The sequence below is a fragment of the Prionailurus bengalensis genome, chromosome A1 (assembly GCF_016509475.1).
Source record: "Prionailurus bengalensis isolate Pbe53 chromosome A1, Fcat_Pben_1.1_paternal_pri, whole genome shotgun sequence".
Taxonomy (NCBI): Eukaryota; Metazoa; Chordata; class Mammalia; order Carnivora; family Felidae; genus Prionailurus; species Prionailurus bengalensis.
Genome location: NC_057343.1, coordinates 169019870 through 169042550, shown reverse-complemented (window position 1 = coordinate 169042550; position 22681 = coordinate 169019870). Strand labels below are relative to the sequence as shown.

The window sequence follows — 22681 nt, the reverse complement described above, 5'->3', positions numbered from 1 at the left end:
GAGACACAATCAGTCCTAGGTTACTGATTGAATATGAAGGCCAAGGAAGAGGAAAAGCAAAGGATGACCCTCCCGGCTTTGATCTGGGCAACTTATTGGTGCCATCACCTGATAGGGAATAGGAAGAATGAGAGGTTTGGAGTCAAGAATGCTGAGTGTATTTTTAGACATGTTGCATTTGAATACCTCTGGAAAATTTAGGGGAACCCCCAGATGAAAAAATGCACTGGGGAGCTCTGGAGAGGTATGGAGGCTTAGAGTCATTAATGCTTTGGAAGTTCATTCTTTTATAGTGAATAAACTGGTTATCAAAGTCACAATGTTACTCTTACAAATGTGTGTTTATAAATGCATTGGAGAAATTTGCCCTTGTAGTCCTTGGATCATATGACCAAGGCTTCCCTCCTACCAACTCTTGACATGGTATCCTGATGGCCTCAGGAAATCTGTTCTGGGGGAATGAATAGGAACAGTGCAAAACTGCTTCTGAAGTTGCAACAGTAAAGCTCAAGTCATGGTGCAAAAGCAAATGTCCAATCATTTTGCACTTTGTGGTATGATGGTTTCTATTTTTCCTGGTTAATATTGATATTATTATTTTCCACTTAAGCAAATGGTAAAAACTCTTACAGTTAAGGTACTGTCTTCTCCCTTTTCCCCTTAGTTTTGCCTACACCTGTCATCAGGTTCCTCCACCACATAAGAATACAGACTTTGGGACCAGCTGGACCTGGTTGTGAATCCTAGCTTTGTTATTAACGAGCTGCGTGGCTTTGGATAGCTCATTCTACCAGCATCTGCTTAGTTTTCTTTGCTGTGATATAAGACTCATGCTAGTATTACTTATTAGGTTGAATCATTTGCAATTGCTGGTATTTGGTCTACCAAAATAGCAATTTCATGGGGTTCAAACTAATACTGTGCAACCGTATAGTGAGGCTGAAATACTGTGTTTAATCTACCTTGAAGGTGCTCAGTAAATAATTTTTTCAATAATTATTATGTGACTGGCTACTGCTGCCACTATAAATGTACCTCAATTAACTATATGCAATGATAGTTTCTTTCTAAATTTAAATTCTTTGAAATATCAAAGAAAACTAAAATTGCTTAAGTTGAAAATCTGAAGTGTTAGGGGGAATGTCTCACTAAAAGGGTCTGTGAAATGGGAAATATTTTCCAGAAGTTTGTTGCCTACATCTTTTTCTTTAAACTTCGATTATAAATCGAGTTACAAAGACAAAATCAAAACTACTTAATGGTTTTCATTTTTATATATAAAGGTTGATGAAATAGGTTGAAGGAAAGTTCTTCAGTCTCGTAAATTACTGAGATAAAACACAGATTTCTGTTCTCTTCACTTTTTGTTCAGGCAATGCCATGAATGATGATTTTTATTAAACTACAGTAAAATTTCAATTGTCTGGAGATCAATTACCAACCAACTTCAACTAGAACACAAACCAGAAGCCTGCAAGTTATCATAAAAAAAAAACACTTTGTGCAATTAAAATAGATACCACAAAGTACATGCATAAAATCTCTTACTTTTGTTTTTAAATTTCCATAATAAGAACTTTTAAAAAATAAATAAAGGCAGATGAGAAGAAAGTATGAGAAGATATTTTTAGATGGTTTTTAAGAGTGCATCATCTTCAGATAGCTTTCTACTTTATGCAAGGAAGAAAATAGACTGTGAGTTACCATGCTTTTTGCTTGGGTGCTGAAAGATAATCCTAACCTAGCTGTTTGAAACCTCACAGTGTTAACGATTTTGACTGCAACTCCTACCCTAAATGGGGGATGCTGTGATAGGGTTAGAGTGCATGGCACTATTCTGCTTGCCAGTCTCTCTTACATTCCTAATTGCATTAGTACTGCATCAATAGTAAATATTTCTTTAAAACCCATACTGTGATGTCACTTTGAAATCAATAAATTAAATTAAAATTAAGTTATTTTCAAAGAAACCTCTTGTCCTTTACTCCTGTAGAGCCCATTCATTCCAACTTTATATACTGTTGTGACAAGTGAGATTATCTGATTTCTCAAGCTGTCCAATAATCTAAGGAGGCACTGAAAAATAGCTATTACAACAGGGAAGAGAGAAATACGTAGAAAGACCTAAAACCACACAGCATAGTATGAGACCAACTAGAGCAGAGATTCCACAGTTGTGCTTAATAGGCCATATTCATCTCACAGATATGTTTTGTTTAGCTCCCATTAGGTTGATCTGCACAGTGTTTTTTGTTTGTTTTTTTTTTTCAGTTGCTAACACTTAAGTAACAGATTTACATTCTAAAAAATTGATTTCAAGCCTCTCTTAAAGATTGAAGATCCAGCAGCACTGATTTACATTCCTAAAAGGCATTAGCTCTTGGGAGTTCCAATTGACTGCAGTGTATGGGGTATCTATCCAGTTTGCCAACCCTCCACCATTTAGGGAGGCCATTTTGATCTTCACAATCGCCACTCAGCCCCACTGTCTCCCCAGCAGTGAGGCTTCGTGCTGGCTGCCACTTATCTTTGCACATATGTATTTTTCACAGTCTGGTTTAAAAGAAACTGAGCAAAATATTTGTGACATCTGAGTCTCCATCAAAGGGAGGAATGGGGGGAAACAGGCTTTGTGGGCTGAGTGGTGTAGAAAGAAAGGGAACAACTACATTTTTTTTTAAGGAGGAAAAGAATATTTCTGTGTGTAATATGCAAACAGAGTGTGTCAAATAATGTAATAAAGCAACTTTGTTCATTTAGTTTACCTATGTCACCCTTTAGGCATGTGGGCTTCCTAAAGAGCCCTTCTATAATTTGGTTCCTGGCTTATTATAGTACAGTAAAGTCATGATAACCAAGGAAAAGTTTGACTAGATACAATAAATGCTATTTTAAAAGATAAAGAAATCTGTAAAAATTTTCCAGAACTATTTTTCTCCAAAATAGTTAAAATAAGAATCATTTGGTATATAAATGTTGAACCATATAGAATTGCCATATTTAATAATTTTTGACCCATAAATATGGCAACTTCACATCAGTTAATTTGTTGTAAAGTAGTAAATGTCTGCTACCTCTTTATTTTATATGGAACTCTCCCACAATTCCATATTAATGAGAGAGTACTTTATCTGGGTTAATAAAATTCATAATATGCTAAAGAACAGTTACAGATATTATATGAATCTTATTAAAACATACAGTACCATGCCTGATTACAGTCTGAAATACAGCTTATGTTCATGGATATGATAATATACTCTGAATGTTATGACTGAAAATATTTTGTAGTAGATAAGCCCTTCATTAGGAGAGGATAGTAGCTTTACAAATCTTCTAATCCCCTGAGATGTAATGCTGTCTCGGGAGAGGCTTTCTCTATTTAGCATCTAATAAAAATGTTCTAGAAACTAACTACATTCCACTTTGTTGGTTCCCCTCTATGAGTGCTACTTTCTGCTTTTATAGGGTTCATCTTAAAAAGAAATCATTACCTGAAATTCAGTAGATTTTGTAAGAAGCTTCAATAAATGCGAAGCGTTTAACTTAAGTAGAAGCTTTGGGGGATGTAATTTTATTTAAAATCTTTCATTTCCTGGCATCTGAACAGTTCTTAAAAGTAATTTATGTAGTGCACACAAATAATTTTTAGTCGCATAGTGGTTACTACATTCTGTATACATATCTAAAAAAAAAAAAAAAAGATGGGGCGCCTGGGTGGAGCAGTCGGTTAAGCGTCCGACTTCAGCCAGGTCACGATCTCGCGGTCCGTGAGTTCGAGCCCCGCGTCAGGCTCTGGGCTGATGGCTCAGAGCCTGGAGCCTGTTTCCGATTCTGTGACTCCCTCTCTCTGCCCCTCCCCCGTTCATGCTCTGTCTCTCTCTGTCCCAAAAATAAATAAACGTTGAAAAAAAAAAATTAAAAAAAATAAATAAAAAAAATAAAAAAAAAGAAATGCAATGATTAGTAAATAGAGAATTATCTTACCTGATATTCTTTAGTTAGAACATTTTATTTTTGTTGAAAGCATAAAATTCCAGAGAACTAAAATGTGTAAATTCTGCTTTTTAACTTTTAAAGCTATTATCGCTGAGGATAAATTGCATTTCTTAAACTAATAATAGTTTGTTTATAACTGTATATATAAATATTTATGATATTACCGATTTGAGGGAAATGTCACTCATAGGCTACTTTTTTGAAGACATCTTTCTCTTTGGACCTGAAAAAAAGTTGGCTGAATTTAATGACTATTGCATATATTGGCATATATTGTGGATAGATGATGCAATGAAGTGAATGGAAGCACAATACTATTTCATTAAGATTTGCTACAATTAACCAAGTGGAATTCTATCTCTAAAAAGATGCACTGAGCAAGTCATGCTAATACACTTATGTTAGCAAAAATGGTTTCTTTACTGAAAATATTCTTTTGCATAAAATACCAGGTGTTTACTTACTTGTTTTCAAATATCTTAAAATAAAAACATTTCATCTATTAAGGTGTTGGTGAAACCAGAAAAAGTGTTTCAAATATATTAGGAAGGAAACAGCCAAATTACAGAAATTATTCCTTGAGAATATATGGAGAATTTTCCAGCATCTGGGATTTAATTTCAGATGTTGTTTAACTCAGTGGTAAATACAGTATTCCACTTGATAAAATAGTTAAAGTGCATCCCAATAGATGTTTTTTTAAACAATCTATTAACCATATGGATTAATCTAAATTTAAAGCAGAATAATATTAAATACAGAGAAAATAATAGGTCAGGGGCCAGGAATAACTAAAAAGATATTATTGTTTAATTAGAAGGTTTACTTACATTTTCCAGGATATACTGCTCACCCTTGATGCTGAGTTGTCCTGCTTTTACTGTGCCTTTAATAGACTGGGTATGTAACACATACACATGTAAAGAAACTGACCTTTCCTTTAATGATATATTTCATTCAAGCTCAGAGGAAGCAACTTTTAATGAATGCCTAAAACGGGGAACAATTAGGAAAGACCATACCTTTCCCATGATTTTTCTCACCAATTAAAATAGCCAACAGACCACGTGCATTAATCTTTTCTTTGTTGTAAAATCTTGCTAAAACGATGTTAAAGGGATTTTTTTAGACAAAGAAAATGGGAAAGGAGATAAGAAAGGATGAGAGATGTCAACACATTATTAGAAATCAGAAATAAGAAGGAGTGCTAACCATCTTAACAAAAGCAGGGGAATTCACAACCCAAATGTTTTTAGAGAGGGACTCCATAACAGGTGAGCTTGTTGGCCTGCAGAACCCTGGCAAGGCTTAGCCTTCAGAGGCATTAGGTACTCTAGAAACCCCAAGTGATATGGTCAAAGATCCTTAGATGGCCAGACTGTTGAGAAAAGCATCCAACATAGAAGAGAGATATTAAAACAAACAGAGAAATGAGGCAGAGAAAACAGAGGCAATGCAGATAGCAGAAGAAGACTTCAAAAACTGTAAGTACTATTCTCAGAAATAAGAAGAGCACTTCCTTCCTTGACAAAGAAGAGGCTGCTATGAAAGAAAGGACCTGAGTTTCCAGATTGAATGGGCCCACCAAATATCCAGCACCATGTATAAAAATAGATTTACATGAAGGCAAATCATCTTGAAAATTTAGATTGCCAAGGATGAAAAGGGGATTCTAAAAGTTTCCTAAGAAGGTAGGATCGATGTTTCCGATAAAAAGTAAGAGTGACACCAAATCTCTTAAAAGCTATATGGATGGTAACCATTTTGCACTATTTTAAGTATATCAAATCAACACATTGTATGCATTAAGCTTACACAATGTTCTTTGTCAGTTATATCTCAATAAAGCTGGAGAAAAAAGCAATATGGGAAGCTAGAAAACAATGAAGCAGTGCCTTCACAACTAAGGAGAAATAGTTTTCAATCTAGACTTCTATACAATGCCCAACAATTAATTGTGAGAGTAAAATAAAGGTGATTTTAGGCATTTAAGGACTCAAATTTTGTCTCCCACTAACCCTTTAAAAAATGTGTTTCATCACAAAAATGAATAAGCATGGTAAGGAGAAGACATTGGACCCATAGGAGAGCTGAAAGAGGAAATCTTACAAGCAGGAGTTTGAAGGACGTCAGAAGAGAGGGCATGGAGACAGGATGGTGTAGTTGGGTAATGGAACTATTCAGTTGATTTATTTTTTTTGAGCTTTTGGAAAAATATGGATGGGAATTTGAACTATTTGTAGGAACATTTAAAAAATACAAAAGATGAGGAGCACCTGGATGGCTGTTGGTTAAGTGTCTGACTCTTGATTTTGGCTCAGGTCCTGATCTCACAATCCTGAGACAGAGCCCTGCATTGGGCTCCATGATGAGTGCGGAGCCTATTTGGGATTCTCTCTCTCCTTCTCTCTCTCTGTCCCTCCCCTGCTCATGCTTTCTCTCTCACTCTCTCAAAATAAATAAATAAATAACATTAAAAATGTATGTAATTTATTCTCCCTATCGCACTGAAAGCAAGGACAAGGACTCTGTTTTACTCATCTTTTTATCTCGCTTGTTATTTTGTGTGTAGTAATCATAAAATAAATATTAGCCAAATTAGTCTACAGTTTAAGAATTCTCTTTTGTCAACATTATTGATTCAAATCTCACAATTCTTAAAAAAAATTTGGGGGGATACCTGTGATTAACATGTAATAGGTATATCCCATTTAGAAAGGGATAGCGACAACTCATTGATTCAAGCCATGAATCTCTATGCCCATGTAGAGTCCCAATTTTACATCCCAAAAGTGTTGAGTAAGAAGTCACCAAAGGAGAAACCATGTTGATGAGCCATCACCATCTTCTGCCACCTTGCTTTGGAACAGAAGAGACTTCCAGAAGCAAAATGGGTGAAAGAGGGAGAGAAGAAGAAGGTGCTAAAATTAAACACAAAAATGGTTCAAATGGTTTTGTTATTAGTAACACGTAACATCTTAAACATAGAAATCTGAGAGAAGAACAGGTATGTCAGGATAAAGGAAATAACAGACATGTGGTGAGGATACTGGACTCAAAGATTCTTAGTTAGTTCCAACTTATTACTCACCTCCCCATATTGCACACAGATAGCCAGCCACAGGTAATCAAAGAAGAATTTGAAAGGAACAAACATAAGACCATTTACAGCGTCTGTACCTAGCATTTTATTTGAGAGCATCATTTACAAGGGGGGGGGGGGGAGGAACAAGTGAAGCCAACAGAACAAGAGTGAAACACGTGGATCCTGCATCTAAAGAGTTCTAAATCTACAACAATCAAGAGTGTCCTCCATGTTCTAGGAAAATAAATCACTGCAGAATAATAAAGACACTCCCTGATAAATACATTGATCCTAAGAAATAAAGGAGGAATCATATAGCTTTCAGACATTAAAACAAGACACGTATAAAGGGGAAGAAATCAGATTGGACTTAGTTTCTCCACAACAACACTGAAACACCTGTATATAAAGCTCTGAAGGTAAAAAATAAGTATGCCCCCAAATTTAATACTTAGCCATGTTGTTCCTTAAACATAAGCCAAACAGTCTTTCAAGCATTCAGAACTTAGGGAATATATGATGAATCTTTCTAAAAAAAAACACAAACAAACTACTTATAGATAGTATCTAGTCACCCAAAAGATTAATCAAAAAAAGACCTCAGGAATGAAAAAAGAAAAATCATGAAGGAACTCATGGTATTTAATCCACCTAATACAGAACCAGAGCAAAACAACCAAGAGACTTGTGGTTACTAAAGCAGGTGGGAACACTGAAACCTGACAATGTAAAAATAATAATAGAGGTGATGAATATGAAAGGAAGAAGAAAGAGGTAGAAATGCCTACCAGTTTTCTTATTTTTTTTTTCTAGAAGGGAGTTGATAGATTTTTGTCTGAGGTAAAGTATAGAATCTTTTAAATGACTCCAAATTCTTCATATTTTCATACATTTTGTTCTGAATTTATGTAGACTCTTTTAAGAATTATCTTGGTAAAGAAATATTTTACCAAAGTTCTATGATTCTTTTTCAATTCAGTTTCTTTACTTTGGTTAAATTCAAGTAAAAACAAATTAAATACTTTTTTAAAGCATGCATAATTATTTCCAAGATTTCTGAAATTATTTTTCTCTTTCTTTTGCTCTGTCTATATGTGGAAGAAGGTGCTGGAAGAATGGTTACCAAGTACTAGTGATGGTATTTCTGGATAATGGGATTTGGGATAATTTTAGAGTGTTACTGTACTTTCCTTCATTGATTTAACTTTTACAATAACTTGAACCATTTTTGTGCAAACAATAGAGTTATTATTTGAAAAATTTAAAAAGATATCATGGAACTAAATAGAGTTATTTTAATTCTCCCAAGAGTGAGTACAGATATGTTAGTAACATCTACCAACAAAACCAATGTTTATTTACGGAGCCATGTTTCTATTTTCTGCTGGTGTGACTCTTTCAGCAGGGCATTGTTGAGAATCTGTCTGGGGTTTTTGTTATTGTAGAAAAAAACTGAGTTGTCATGCACATAGTTTTCTGTATGAGTTAAGATTCAAGTTATAGAAACCAACAGAGACTACTTTAAGTGAAAACAAAACCCAGAACAAAAGCAAAGAAATTATTGGAAGAAGATGGGGTAACTCCCAGAATCAGGCTGTGGGAAAGATAAGAACATGGGATCTCTAGATAGCTGGGACTAATGAGAGTCTCTTCGGTAACCTCCCCCAGGATGGGTGTCTCCAGCTGTTTTACTTCTTAAGTCATTCTGGGCAGAAATCACATACTAGGAAGTGAGTATGCTTATAGTCGGATTTGGGACACATGCCCACCTGCATGTTGGAGAAGGGGAGGGAACCTTTAATTACAGTCCCCATGGTGCACCTTTGGAAAGGAAAATTAAGGGTTTGTTACCAGGAAGTGGGAATGGAAGCCGGGCATGTGAAAACTTCCCATGCCCCCTGTCTTTGCCTCACTTTAAACTGGCAGGGAGGTGAGCTTCTCTCCCACTCGGTATACCCCTAGAGGAATTAGCTGATTTAGTTTCTTTATCAGATCTGTTCCTTCATTCCTTTCAAAGTAATTACAGGCTGCTTCTTCCCTGTCTCATGACACTGATTATTAGCTAAAGCTAATTCATCAGCTAGATATAGGTGAAACACCTTTAGCTATCTTTCAGGAAAAGCTTAGTAAATTATTTGTCATTCTCCAACCCAAGAAATATTCTCCCTGTAAGTAAAAGTTTATTAGATACCGTGAGAGGTCTTGGGGTTCAGCCATTTTCTGTCCCAACTATAATTAGAAAGCTAGACAAATTATATCAACTCCTAGGGAAAAATCCACACACATACTCTTTTTAATAAATCCAATTTACTCTATTTGCTTGGTATTAACAACTGTTAATGTTATGTCCAAATTCCCTTCCTTCCTCTTTGAAAAGAACTATATCGCTACAGCCAGTACATACAAATGGATAGTTAATTACTCGGCACAGAGGGTTATGTGATTCATCACTGCAATGTGGAAGTGAATGTTGCCAATTGTCAGCTTTTTCCAAACTACATAGTGTTATATGGTTTATGTCCCAATCAATGGTGGCAAAGCTCCAGGTAGAAATACTACCTAGATGTCAGGGACTCATTAAACTGATCAGTCTGTAAGTCCTTCATCAGTGATTTCCAAACCTGGCTATGCATCAAAATCACTCGGTGACATTAAAAAATAGGAAAGAAAAAGATACAGCTTCCTGATATCCACCCCCAAAGCCACTGAATCAGAATATTCTGTGTTGGATCAGGGACAAATTCAGGATTTTTCAGGACCTGAGGTTTAAACAATTTGAGATCTCTCTTAAAGAAAAGAATACAAAAGCATCTTGCTTTTACAGAATTTTACAAAAATACATTACCCTATGAGTACATTTCTGTGAACCAGGACCTTGTGAAGGTCCATGTAAATGTTGGACCTTCAGAAGGCCCTTCAGTAGCTTTAAGATAAGTCTACCTGTGAATTAGGGCCTAAGAATAATATATGTATATACGTCTGTGTCTGTGTCTCCCTGCCTGTGTGAGCATTTGCTCTAGTGTGAGAACTGGGATTTCTTCTTCCCCCTGGAAGACAAAAAGAATATAGAAAGTTTAATGTTCCCTGAATTTTAATCTAGTTCTCCACTAAACTTTTTTTTGATGTTTGTTTATTTATTTTAAAAGAGAGAGTGACCTCTCATGTGTGCATGACCAGGGGATGGGCAGAGAGGGAGGGAGGGAGGGAGAGAGAATCCTAAGCAGGCTCCTCACTGTCAGCACAGAGCCCAATATGGGGCTCTATCTATGGAATCATGAGATCATTCCCTGAGCCAAAATCCTGAGTTGGGCACTTAACCAACTGAACCACCCAGGCACCCCATAAACTTGAAAAACTCAAATTGAAATGCTTTGAATTTCATGTTTTTATTTCCTTTTCCCTTCTTATGGCAGAAAGATCCATAAGCAAGTTTTTGCCAGTATCTAAGCTAATCTATGGTCTGGACAACAGCCCCTGAGTAATAACTGCTGTGGTTATAGTTAAGGAGGAGTAAGTGAACTTACCTTTTTGTATTTAATTTTAGTTTGCAAATAGCTTTATGCTTTTTTCACAGGATTTCATGATTTTTAGGTATTGAATTTTGGTACCAGTCAATGTGTTTGTTTGCCTTGACGAGCAAGGTTAGCGAGAAACCCCACTTTCAGAAAGGTTAAGTTCTGGGACACCTGGGTGGCTCAATTGGTTAAGCATCTGACTTTGGCTCAAGTTATGATCTCACAGTTTGTGGGTTTGAGCCCTGCTGACAGCTTGGAGCCTGGAGCCTGCTTCAAGTTCTGTGTCTTCATCTCTCTCTTCACCTCTCCTGCTCACTCTCTCTCTGTCTCAAAAGTAAAATGAGGGGCTCCTGGGTGGCGCAGTCGGTTAAGCATCCAACTTCAGCCAGGTCACGATCTCGTGGTCCGTGAGTTCAAGCCCTGCGTCAGGCTCTGGGCTGATGGCTCAGAGCCTGGAGCCTGTTTCCGATTCTGTGTCTCCCTCTCTCTCTGCCCCTCCCCCGTTCATGCTCTGTCTCTCTCTGTCCCAAAAATAAATAAACGTTGAAAAAAAAAATTAAAAAAAAAAGTAAAATGAAACATTAAAAAAAAAAGAAATGTTAAGTTTTTCCCTTTACTCTGGTAAAACTAAGAAATCTATCTAGTTCCTCTTTTTAAAAACCGATTTTTTGGTAAAGTAAAACATGCCTAGTGTTAGAAAAAAAATTAAGTTTGTTTGTTTGTGTGTTTGTTTGTTTGTTTGTTTGTTTGTTTGTTTAAGAGAGAGAGAGCATGCCCAAGAGAGAGCAGAGGAGGGACGGAGAGAGAGAGAGAGAGAGAGAGAGAGAGAGAGAGAGAGAGGGAGGGAGAGAATGAATCCCAAGTAGGCTCTGTGCTGTCAGCACAGAGTCCGGTGTGGGGCTCGAACTCATGAATTATGAGATCATAACCTGAACTGCAACCAAGAGTCAGATGCTAACCAACTGAGACACCTAGGTAGCCCACACTCTTGAAAATTTTTAAATGCAGAGACATATAGGGGGAAATGTTTATTACCTATAATCTCCTCAAAGGTACCTACAAACATCATAGTGATTAATATACTGTAGCTACTCAGTAAATACTTTTAGAATAAAAGAATGAATATGAACTCTAGAGAATGCAAACAAGACCCCTTTCTAAGTTGTTTTTCCCTAAGTGCTTTTAATTGTGATATCTAAGATGTACATATTTAAATGAACATATATTGAACACTAACAAGTAAAGGCCCTATGCTAGATAATGATGATATAAAGATGAATAAAGGTGGTCTTTGCCCCTCTCAGAGTTTATATCCAAGAGAAGAAACTGATATATTCCTACTAGTGCAAGAACACTTAGACACACAAGGACCCAAGGAACAGCTATGTAAAATTCCATGCAGGAAATGTCTTTCAAATCTAAGTGCCGAAAAGAAAAGATTTCTTTTCTCTTAACACCCTGACTCTTCTCCTTCTCTTACTCCACACCCAGTCCATCAGCAAATACTGTTGGGTCTCTCTACTGTAGTCTATAGTTCAACTCCTCCCCATTTCTGTTACATAGCCCTTGGCCAAGCCACTATCACTTCTTGTCTAGATCATTGCAGTGGCCTCCTTACTGGTCTCCTTGCTTCTGCTCTTGCCTCTTACAGCCTGTCTTCAACCCAGAAGCCAGAGAAAGTTTAAATTAGATCATATCACTCCTCTGCCCCAAATTCTCCAGTGGTTTCTGATTTCATTTAGAGGGAAAGCCAATGTCGTTAAAATGATCTATGAGATGATTTTGACCACCCCCTTTTCCATTAACTCTCCCCAGTCTCCTCTCCGCTACCCACCACCTTGCTCTTTTGCTCACTCTAAAACAAACCAGCAACCTTCCTGCCTCATGGCCTTGGCATTAGGTGTTCTCTGAACATAATGCCTTTCCCTTAGATATCTGTATGGCTTGTTCCCTCACCTCTTCAGATCTTTGCTCAGATGTCATTTTCTCTGTGATGCCTTCCATGGTTGCCCTAATTAAAATTGTAGCACTCCCACCTCTAGGCCCTGCTGAATTTTTCTCAGAAGCCTAATCACCACCTGAAAACCTAGGTATTCTAATTATTTATTTGTATTCAGAATACAAGCTTCACAAGGGCAGGGATTTGCTCTCTTTATTCTCAGTTCCTGAAACATTCCCTGGTGCTTAGGAGGCACTTGATTAGTATTTGTTTAAAGAAGGGAGAGATGATATATTCACTCTGCTGACATCCTCGTGTGTTCTTCCCTCTTCCTTCGGTTTCCTTCCCTTCAATGTTAAGATATTTTTACAATGCCTGTTGGGCAGTCTGGTAACACATATGTTGTCACCAACCTTGGTATCTCTCAAGCGGTAGTTGCTGCCATGGCATCCTGCTCTGCTCCACGTGGGGTCAGATAAATATTTGTATCTGATGCCTGCTTGATACTGATGCTCCATCTTTATGGCAGTCTGGAAACTCCAGCTCAGAAAGGTGGACAAGGCAGATCTGTGTCAGAAACACTAATATACTTTTCCATATCCATGAACCAACATATTGAAGCCCAGAATTCACTTCTCATAAAGTGAGGAAATCTAATATAATGTCAGAATTTTTTAAAATATGCATAATTCTTTGATAAGTAATATATGTATTTATGCAGGCTAGCTAGAATAAAAAAGAATCATTGAACCAGGGACTTTAAGGTTCTCAGCTAATGTTAAGATTAGTAAGGCTTTTTTTTTTCTTCCTCATCTTGGATTCCAAAATTTAATAAGGGGATTATCAAGGGAACCTAACATTCCTCTCAGAGGGTTGGTTTCCACCAAAAACAGCACCACTGAAAACCAGAGCAGTGGATCAGATTCCTGTTAAATGAAGGTTAGTTCTAAATATGCCTTTTGTTTGTTACGTTTTCAGAAGTCACATACTCAAAAATAGTTTCTACCTACCCAATGTAATTTGTGTCTTTCTGCTATTAAAATAAAAATAATTTGGAAAGCATAAAGAATAAAAAATACTTATCCTTGCTTCTGATGAACTTAAAAAATTCTTTAAAAAATTCTTCATGTGAACTCTTACTTTCCACCAACTTGCTAATCTCGTAGGAAGGAAAGCAGGTGCAGCCTATAAATAATGTTGTATTTCCATTTCAGGATGTATAGGGCAGGAGAGTCTTTTCCCCGAAAGGTCAGGGGCCACAGCCAGCTTCTTCCCTTTGTCAGATAAGACTTGCATGTTGCTGTTCTGAACTCAGTAAGAAGAGTTCTGTAAAATGAATGCCCTTACATAAAGTGTCTTGAAAATTCTACCATAATTCAACATTTTCACTCCAATGTTATCCACCACAATTTTTGTATTATATTTATTTTTCACTTGATTGTAAGAGATTTAGAGTTCCTAAATAAAGCATACTCCACAGTCTTTGAAATTCCACAAATAAATGAGCATTTGGAAAGTTTTCTATAACTGTAAATTTTTTGAATTTACTCTCTTATTTTAAGAAACTTGAAGATTTTTTTTGTGTCTCCAGAGGCTAGACTAGTTTATTTTACTGGTACATTCCCTCAAATTTTGTGGAAAATGATCTGTCGTCTAGAAACAGATATTTTGCTATTCTTTGCTAGGTAGTCTAATAATAGAAACCTTACGTGCCTCTCCTTCATCAATTTAATTTAATAGATACTTACTGAGTGCTTGAAAGGATAAAGGCACATAATATTATGCTGGGATTTTTTTTTAATTTTTTTAAACGTTTATTTATTTTTGAGACAGAGAGAGACAGAGCATGAACAGGGGGAGGGGCAGAGAGAGAGGGAGTCACAGAATCTGAAACAGGCTCCAGGCTCTAAGTGGTCAGCACAGAGCCTGATGCGGGGCTTGAACTCACAGACCGTGAGATCATGACCTGAGCCGAAGTCGGATGCTTCACCGACCGAGCCACCCAGGCGCCCCTGTTACGCTGGGATTTTAAAGCAGTGTATGACACCATGAAAAGATGCACAACATCATTAGTCCTTAGGGAAATGAAAATTATAACCCCCAATAAGGTAGCACCTCACACCCACCAGAATGACTATGATCAGAAAGACAGATACCACTAAGTACTGGCAAGGATGTAGAGACACTGGAATCTTCACACATTACTGGTAGGAATGTAAATGTTATCGCCACTTTGGAAATGAGAATGAACAAACTATTCATACCCTTAACAATGTGGATGGATCTCATTAACATAACAGACTGCTGAAAAACCAGAAATAAGAGTACTGGGTGTTTGACTCTATATATTTGAAGTTCAAACACAAGAATACTAATCTGTGTGGTTAGAAGTCAGGATAGTAGCTATTCTTAGTGGCAGAATAACAGTGACTGGAGTTGGGGACGAGTGAGCTTCAGGGGTTATGGTCATGCCCTGTCTCTCAATCTAGAGAGTGTTACACAGCTGGGTTAACTTTGTCAAAATTCATCAAATCGTACCCTTAGGATTTGTGCAATATTCTGCATGCATGTTATACTTCCAAAAAATTCACTGAAGCTGTAAAAAATGAGTGACACTTGATTTTCAAGAGACTTAGAGGTCCTAGAAAAGCATTTTCTACATTTGCTGCTTCAAAGACTTTACAATCTAGTAGGAAGACAGGTGTTTGATAAATAATTCTAATACGAAACAAACTCTGATAAGTGCTGTATTAGAAATATAAATAAGTGCAATGAACTAAAGGAAAATATTTACTAAAAAGGACAACCTGGAAAAATAGCATATGGTCACTGTCAGGTTTGCTACATAATAATAGGAGGAATATGGGGCACCTGGATGGCTCAGTTGGTTGAGCTTCCGACTTCGCCTCAGATCATGATCTCACAGTTGTGGGTTTGAGCGCCGCATCGAGCTCTATGCTAACAGCACAGAGCCTGGAGCCTGCTTCTGATTCTGTATCTCCTTCTCTCTGCCCCTGCCCACTCGTGCTCTTTCTGTCTCTCAAAAATAAAAATAAACATTAAAAAAAATGATAGGAGGAATTTAATAGTAATATATCAAAATGGAAGGAAAGGATATAAATTAGAAATACAGAAGTTAAAAAGTATTGGATTGTGTACAAGAAGTCACTACTGTTTGAGAGACAAAGTTGTATTAAAATATCAGAACACAAAGCTACTTATATCCTTGAAAATTAGTTCTTTTGTTTTTAGTTGACTGACTTTGCCCGAGTTACAGGTTATTCTGTTCAAGTGGTTCTCAGCCCTGGCTGCACATCGGGATCACAGGAGTTTTTATGGCTTCTCCTGAGTCAGAATCTCCAGGGGTGGGACTCAGGCATCTGTACTTTTTCTAGGCACCTGTGATTCTCCTGAACTGGCAGGGCTGGGAACCACTGCTATAGTCCCTGCAGGGTGGAGGGAGCCTTCCCAGAGACCATCACACAACAACGAATGTCTCTGAAAGTGTCATTTCTTTGTTTTGGGGGCTTCTGTGGCATCTACAAAGAAGAGTGCTTTTCATATTTATCTCTTTGTATCCATGCCAAGAAATTTCTTTGCAAATCCTTTTTTCCAAGTATTACATGAAAGATGTTAATCCCACTGTTAAATTTTAACCCTAGTTCTTTCAAGCACCAGGGCATTTCTTCTGATTGTATTGCAGGTACATAGATCCATAGCAGAAAATAGAACGGGAAAGGACAAAATGGCACATGCAGGTTACTTGTTAATGCGCTCGTGTGACTAATCTTCCTCCTATGAAGAAAAAAATGTATTTTTAGTTGTAACATTTATATATCAGATTGTTCGCTGTGAAAGTAATACCTGCTTTCACTTAGAAAACTTTAGTTCTCTCCTTAGTTCATTCACTTGTTGTCTGTTACTAGCTTATCTATGCTTTTAAAATCTTTATTTTCAAATACTGTTTTTAAGATTTTATTTTTGAGTAATCCCTAAACCCAGTGTGGGGCTCGAACTCACATCCCCAAGATCAAGAGTTGCATGCTCTACTGACTGAGCCAGACAGACACCCCAAAATACTTTTAGAATTCAGAAAAGTTGCAAAACTAGTAGACAGTTCACATAATACCCTTCACCTAGCTACCTCTAGTGTGATCAACTCCTATAGCCATAGTATAATTATCAAACCAGGAAATTAACATTGAAGCAATAAGATAACTAAGTTATAGATCTTATTTGAATTTCACCAGTTTTCCCCCTAATTTTCTTGTCTATTCCAGGATCCAATCCAGGATCTCACAGTATATCTGCTTGTCCTGTCTCCTTAGTCTCCTCCTATCTCTGATGCTTCCTCATTCTTTTCTTACATTTCATTACCCTTACCCTCTAGACCTGTAGAATGTTTTTCAGCTTAGGTTTGTGTGATGTTTGGATTGAGATTATTTTGGCAAGAATAGTGAAGAAGTGATCAGGTGGTACATGTGATGTCTGTATGTGTTATTAGTGGTGATGTTAACCTTGGTCATTTGGTTAAGGTGATGGCTGCTGGGTCTCTCCACTGTGATGTTAGTAATTAAACTGACTTCCCTTTGCAGTTGATAAATATCTTTGGCGCTATGCTATTATTCTGTTTCTCCCAAAACTTTCACCCACTGATTTTAGCATCTATTTGTGAACTTGGACCGCAACAGTTATTACTGCGGTCTTTGCCTAATGATGTTTTTGTATTTCCCCCATTCTTTCCAAATTGATTCATTGGAATTTTTCTGTAAGGAAGAGTTGTCCTTCCTTGACTGTATATCCATCTTCTATCTTTCTACCTCTATGAATATGGATTTGTGGATGCTTATTTGGTTTTCTCAAGTATAGTCCAATACACTCATTTATTTTGAGATTCACATTGTTCCAGATGTGGCCATTGGCAGCTTCTTCTGAATGGATCCTGTGTCCTTTTGATATGCCTTCACTCTTTTAAGCACCTGTTTTTTCTGATATCACAAGATGTTTCAGACTTATCTTGTATTTCCCTGCCCCAGTGCAGGAATCAACCATTTCTATAAGAAGACTTAATTCTTTTTATTAGAGAATGATATTTATAAATCAAGATCTGGGTGCCTGTACATCACTGCTACTAGAGTGTCATTGCTCCTAGTCTCTCTCAGCTGAAAAGATAGGGAATATATGCATGTAGACTAACCCATGCATGCACATACATCATATTTATTAGTTATTTCTATATCTGTGTATCTGTTATGAACCAACAGTTCATTCTAGTACCTCTGATTCCAAATCAATACCACAGGGTTTATTATAAGCCTCTCCCCTTTTCTTATTTATAACTTCTTTCTCTGACAGTAAAAAGACTGGCTCTCATCATTTACAATCCTAGATTACACATAAAGTAGTTACTGAATTGCTACCTCATAGCCCTGTGAGAAATAGAATTACTAACTGGAATACAATGTTTGCTGACAGTTCTTTTTGGATTTCACCTTACAATATCCTGCCAAAATAATGTTTTCCAAAGTGACTGAATTCTTAATTCCCATCCTCTTCTTGTGGTTATTTTATTTGTCTGGGTCACGCTCTTCATTTGTAGTACAGTTAGCTTCATTTGTTACTGTTTGTATTCTACTTCCCATTCCCCTACATCCTTGTTAGTTTTAATTTTTTTTTTTATTTTGGGAGGTATGTTAAACATTACTATGATTCACAGTCGAAGCTATATCCAAAGAGATACTCCAGGAAGTGTCTCTCCCTCCTCAAATCCCCACCTCCACATTCCATGCCCCTTCCTTCCTCCCCTTTCCCACCAACCCCGTATACTTAAACAGTCTCTGTATTTCCTGGTGTCTCTCTCCCATATTCCTTTTTCGCAAAGGAGCAGATTTGTAAGTGGATTTTTTTTAATTGTATTCTCTTTTATATGGTGATAGCACACCATATAAATTCTTGCACCTTTACTTTTTTCACTGAATGATTTAAAAGTTCCTAGTATTATTAAAAGTATCTTTTTCAAAAAGTATATTTCCAGGGTATATTCCTGGAAATGGAATTTCTTTTTTTAAATTTTTTAATGTTTATTTATTTTTGAGAGAGTGAGAGACGGAGCACAACCAGAGGGAGGGCAGAGAGAGAGGGAGACACAGAATCTGCAGCAGGCTCCAGGCTCTGAGCTGTCAGCACAGAGCCTGACACAGGGCTCAAGATCACAAACCGCGAGATTATGACCTGAGCCGAAGGCAGATGCTTGACCCACTGAGCCACCCAGGCACCCCTGGAAATGGAATTTCTTAGTCAAAATTTAATATATATGTGCTCATGGTTTTCACTTTCTCTGTCTATGGAAATGCCTTTTAGGGGGTTAATGTATTTTCTTGATAATGATATAAGTTACTGGATTATAGCTTTTAACTTGTGTAATTTTTTTTAGAATTTAACTATTTTTGTTAGTTGTACTTAGCACATAAAAACGTATATTCAAACTGCATTGAGATTAGGAATTAGTCTTGCATAATTTATCTCTTTTCAAGGCTCAATAAATATCATTGTAATGTGTCAACAGCCCCTAGTGAAGGTAGTAATCACACATTACATTTGCAGCCCTATCATCCCAGGTGCAATCTACAAGTTCATGATCACCAATAGAGAGTAGGCAGTTCAGGAGCTCTAGCAGTGACATAATGACTAAATACTTATATAATGCTCTCATTTTCCCGGAGCATTTTATTTTTCAAAACTCTTTAAGGTCTTTTCATTTTATATCAACTGCACCACTGTAGAATGCTTTGGGAAAATATCACATAAATCTTGACATTTATGTAGTGCCGAGCCCCTTACATGTATTATGTCATTTGAACCTCAGACCAACCCTGTGAAGTAAGCAGGACATATAGTCAACATCCCCATTGTCCAAGTGAGGAAGCTGAGACTCAGAAAAGTGAAATATCCTGAGGTCAGACATCTACTAAGTAGTGAGCCTGGAAATGAACTTGAGACTGTACCACACTACAAGTGTCATGGTCAGCTTGTGAAGAACAATGAAAAAATATTCAAAGGTAGATATAGTCACAAAGATGTAAATTGTTCTATATATTCTGGAATTTACAGATTCTGGTGGACCGTGTTTTATGGTCACCGTGTTTCACTTGGCTCCCTGCAAGCTGTAATGGTTAAGTCCTGAATGGTGGTAAAGGGGAAAAATACATTCTGTACACATGCAGGCTCCTCAACCACCCGTGTGCTGCTATGGTAGAACCAACACTGGCCTTGGAGCCAAACTGTCTCGGTGTGCACCTTGGTTTTGCCACTTAGTAGGGGTGGGGCCTGGCTGAAGTATTTAACTTCAGTTTTCTACCATAAAATGAGTATTGTTTTTGCAGGGCTATTGGACAGATTAAAAGTAACTTCATCAGGAAGACTCTCCCTAGTGCCCACCCCCTGCCCCCTCTCCCCCACAAGTGTTATTCCTAAAGTAATCAGTCAGTTTCCTTCAGAACATTTGTTACAATTTAGATTTATATATGGTGGTGTGTTTATTTGCTTCACACCTGTCTCTCCTACTAGAATGTAAGTTAAAGGACATCAAGGACTCTGCTTGTTTTTGCTACTCTGTGTCTCTTATACCTACTCCAGTGTCATTAATCATTGAATAAATATTTCTGAAATAAATCCTGCCACTTCTTGGCCTTGTTTTTATTTCAGCTGCACAGAATGGCCTACAGCTGCCCTACCCTTTCACATCTCTCTATGCTTACATATGCTGTTTCCTTAGCCCAACCTACTTGCCCAAGCTCCTTTGTTCTCCTACAGAATCCTTACTCATCCCTCAAGACCTAGCTCAGCTCTTCCATGAGAGCTCCTATGATTTCTCTTCTCCCTTGAAGAGTGAGGGGCTCCGGTGCCCCCTTGGCATGCTTCTGTAGTAGACCCAAACCATATTCCAGTCATTGGTGCGTTCCACTAATACTTTTAAGAACTACCTCCGTACCAGGCACAGGCTAGGGGCTGGGCATACAGCAGTGAATAGGAGCTGTCATACTTATGGGAGAGATGGGCTACAACAAAGTGAATAACCAAACAAATTAATAATAGTGTTTCCAGTAGTGGCAAATGATAGAGTGATCCATTTTGAGAAGCTGACCTTTGACTTGAGATCTGAGAAGCGAGAATGAGATAGGAATGGGAAGAGAGGGGGGATGAGCATTGTATTGTCACTATTTACTTGGGTGTTCCTCATTTCCACCCCACTCAGCTGGCCTCTGAGCTCTGAATCTTTCTGTCCCCAGCACCTAGCACAGGCCCCTCATGTCACACCCACGGTTCCACTTCCACACGCCAGTGGTGCATCATGTTAGAACTGCCTGGTGACTGGCCCCATGGTTCTGACTTAGTAGATCTCATGTGCAGCCGGGACTGAGAGCCTAATTCTCAGCCTATTATCCCTCACTTAGTGTCTTGTGACAGGGAAGGTCATTCAGTCTTTCTGTGACTCAGGTTTCTGATCTTTAAAATGGAAATAATAATAAAACTTCATAGGGTTTCTGAGAGGATTTAATGAAATAATTGCCTAAAATTCCTAGCCCAGTGCCTAGCCCATGGATAGTCAATAGACATTAGACAAAATGCTCTAGAGCAAGTACTCAGGAGGTGTTTGCTGAATAAATGAACAAGTTAAGGAATAATAAAGTTCAGTTCTTACTTTACGGTATAGAGCTATGTCAAAACAAACATAGAATGCCCTGATTTATCTTCAGTTGTCTTGTTTACTGCTTATTTTAATTTGGACAAGAAAGGAAAAAAAGGGAAATAATAAACACCAGTGTTCTTAGCAGTTAGAATCAAAAGCTATTGACTCTTCATTTGCTTATAAAGCAGCTTCTAAAAAACTTCTCAGATCATTATTTTTATGTTTTTCTGTCCGGGGCAGGGCTTTCATGTTCTAGCCTCAAACCTAAATAAAAGTCCACAATCTACCAACCTGGGGCCTTCTGCAACTTGTGATTTGTCATCTTCTGAAATTACAGTTTGAGATTGAAAGAAATTTCTTTTATGTATATTCTACTTCAGTCATCATAGGAGATCCTTAGGATAGCATAACTAGTGAAATTATGATGGTGCCAGAAATCATGGCTTTCTTAGGGCAGGGACACCGATGGGATTAACCTGGGATATTACTTCTACTTACAAAATATCATTCAGACCACTTGGCAAACCTTTGGCAAAACCCCCTCTACCCTGCTCCACTTCCTTGAAAACTAAATGTCAAACTAGTGGGGCGCCTGGGTGGCTCAGTCGGTTAAGCATCTGACTTGATTTCAGCTCAGGTCATGATCTCATGGTTTGTGAGTTCAAGCCCTGTGTCAAGCTCTGAGCTGACAGTGTGGAGCCTGGGCGGAATTCTCTCTCCCACTCTCTCTTTTCCACCTCTGCTTGTGCTGTCTCTTTCTAAGTAAATTAAAAAAAAAAAATAAAAATGTCAAAGTAGGTGGGCAAAGGTGAAAGCATGAACAAATTCGTGGCATGAGGAATTTCTAGGAAAAAAAAATTTGTGTCCTTCATCGCATTTTCACTGGAATACACTGAGATGATGGGTGTTTTTGTAAACCTTAAATATCAGGCTACATAGGAGTGCTTTGATACTTGAATCATAGGCATGAATTTTCTAGTAAAAAAAATATTACTGAGGTAATTGGCAAAGAGATTTTGCCAAGTTCTTTTCTGTGAGCTGTAAGAGTTAACATTTATTTACGTGAGTAATTCACTCTGCTCTTATCAATCTAGTCAATTGGAAAATATCATCCGCCTTTAATGTCACAGAAATCAACTCATCCTATCTTAGAATGAGGAAATAATTAGCAAACAATTTCTCTGTCCTTTTTAAAATGTGTGGCATTGTTTTCAGGGTTTTCTTTTACAAACCAATGCACCATGAACTTATTCTGGCTGGAGGTATTGAAATCTGTTTTTCTGCTCCACAAATGTAGAGGTGTGCATGTCTATCAAGTCAGAAGTCCGTAGCAAAGAGCCACCTTCACTGATTGGTCGCTCTGACAGGGTGCTGGGTAATGGAGCAGTGATAAGTGGTGCACGTCGTAGATTATGGGATAAGCATCTGCCCTTTAGTAGTGGTCCAATGCTAAA

At 37.6% G+C, this 22681-nt stretch overlaps 1 protein-coding gene across 1 annotated transcript in view; it reads left to right on the top strand.

The window, feature by feature from the left end:
• The window catches only part of FBXL17 (F-box and leucine rich repeat protein 17), a 501049-nt gene that overhangs the window by 455876 nt on the left and 22492 nt on the right, over positions 1-22681 (top strand).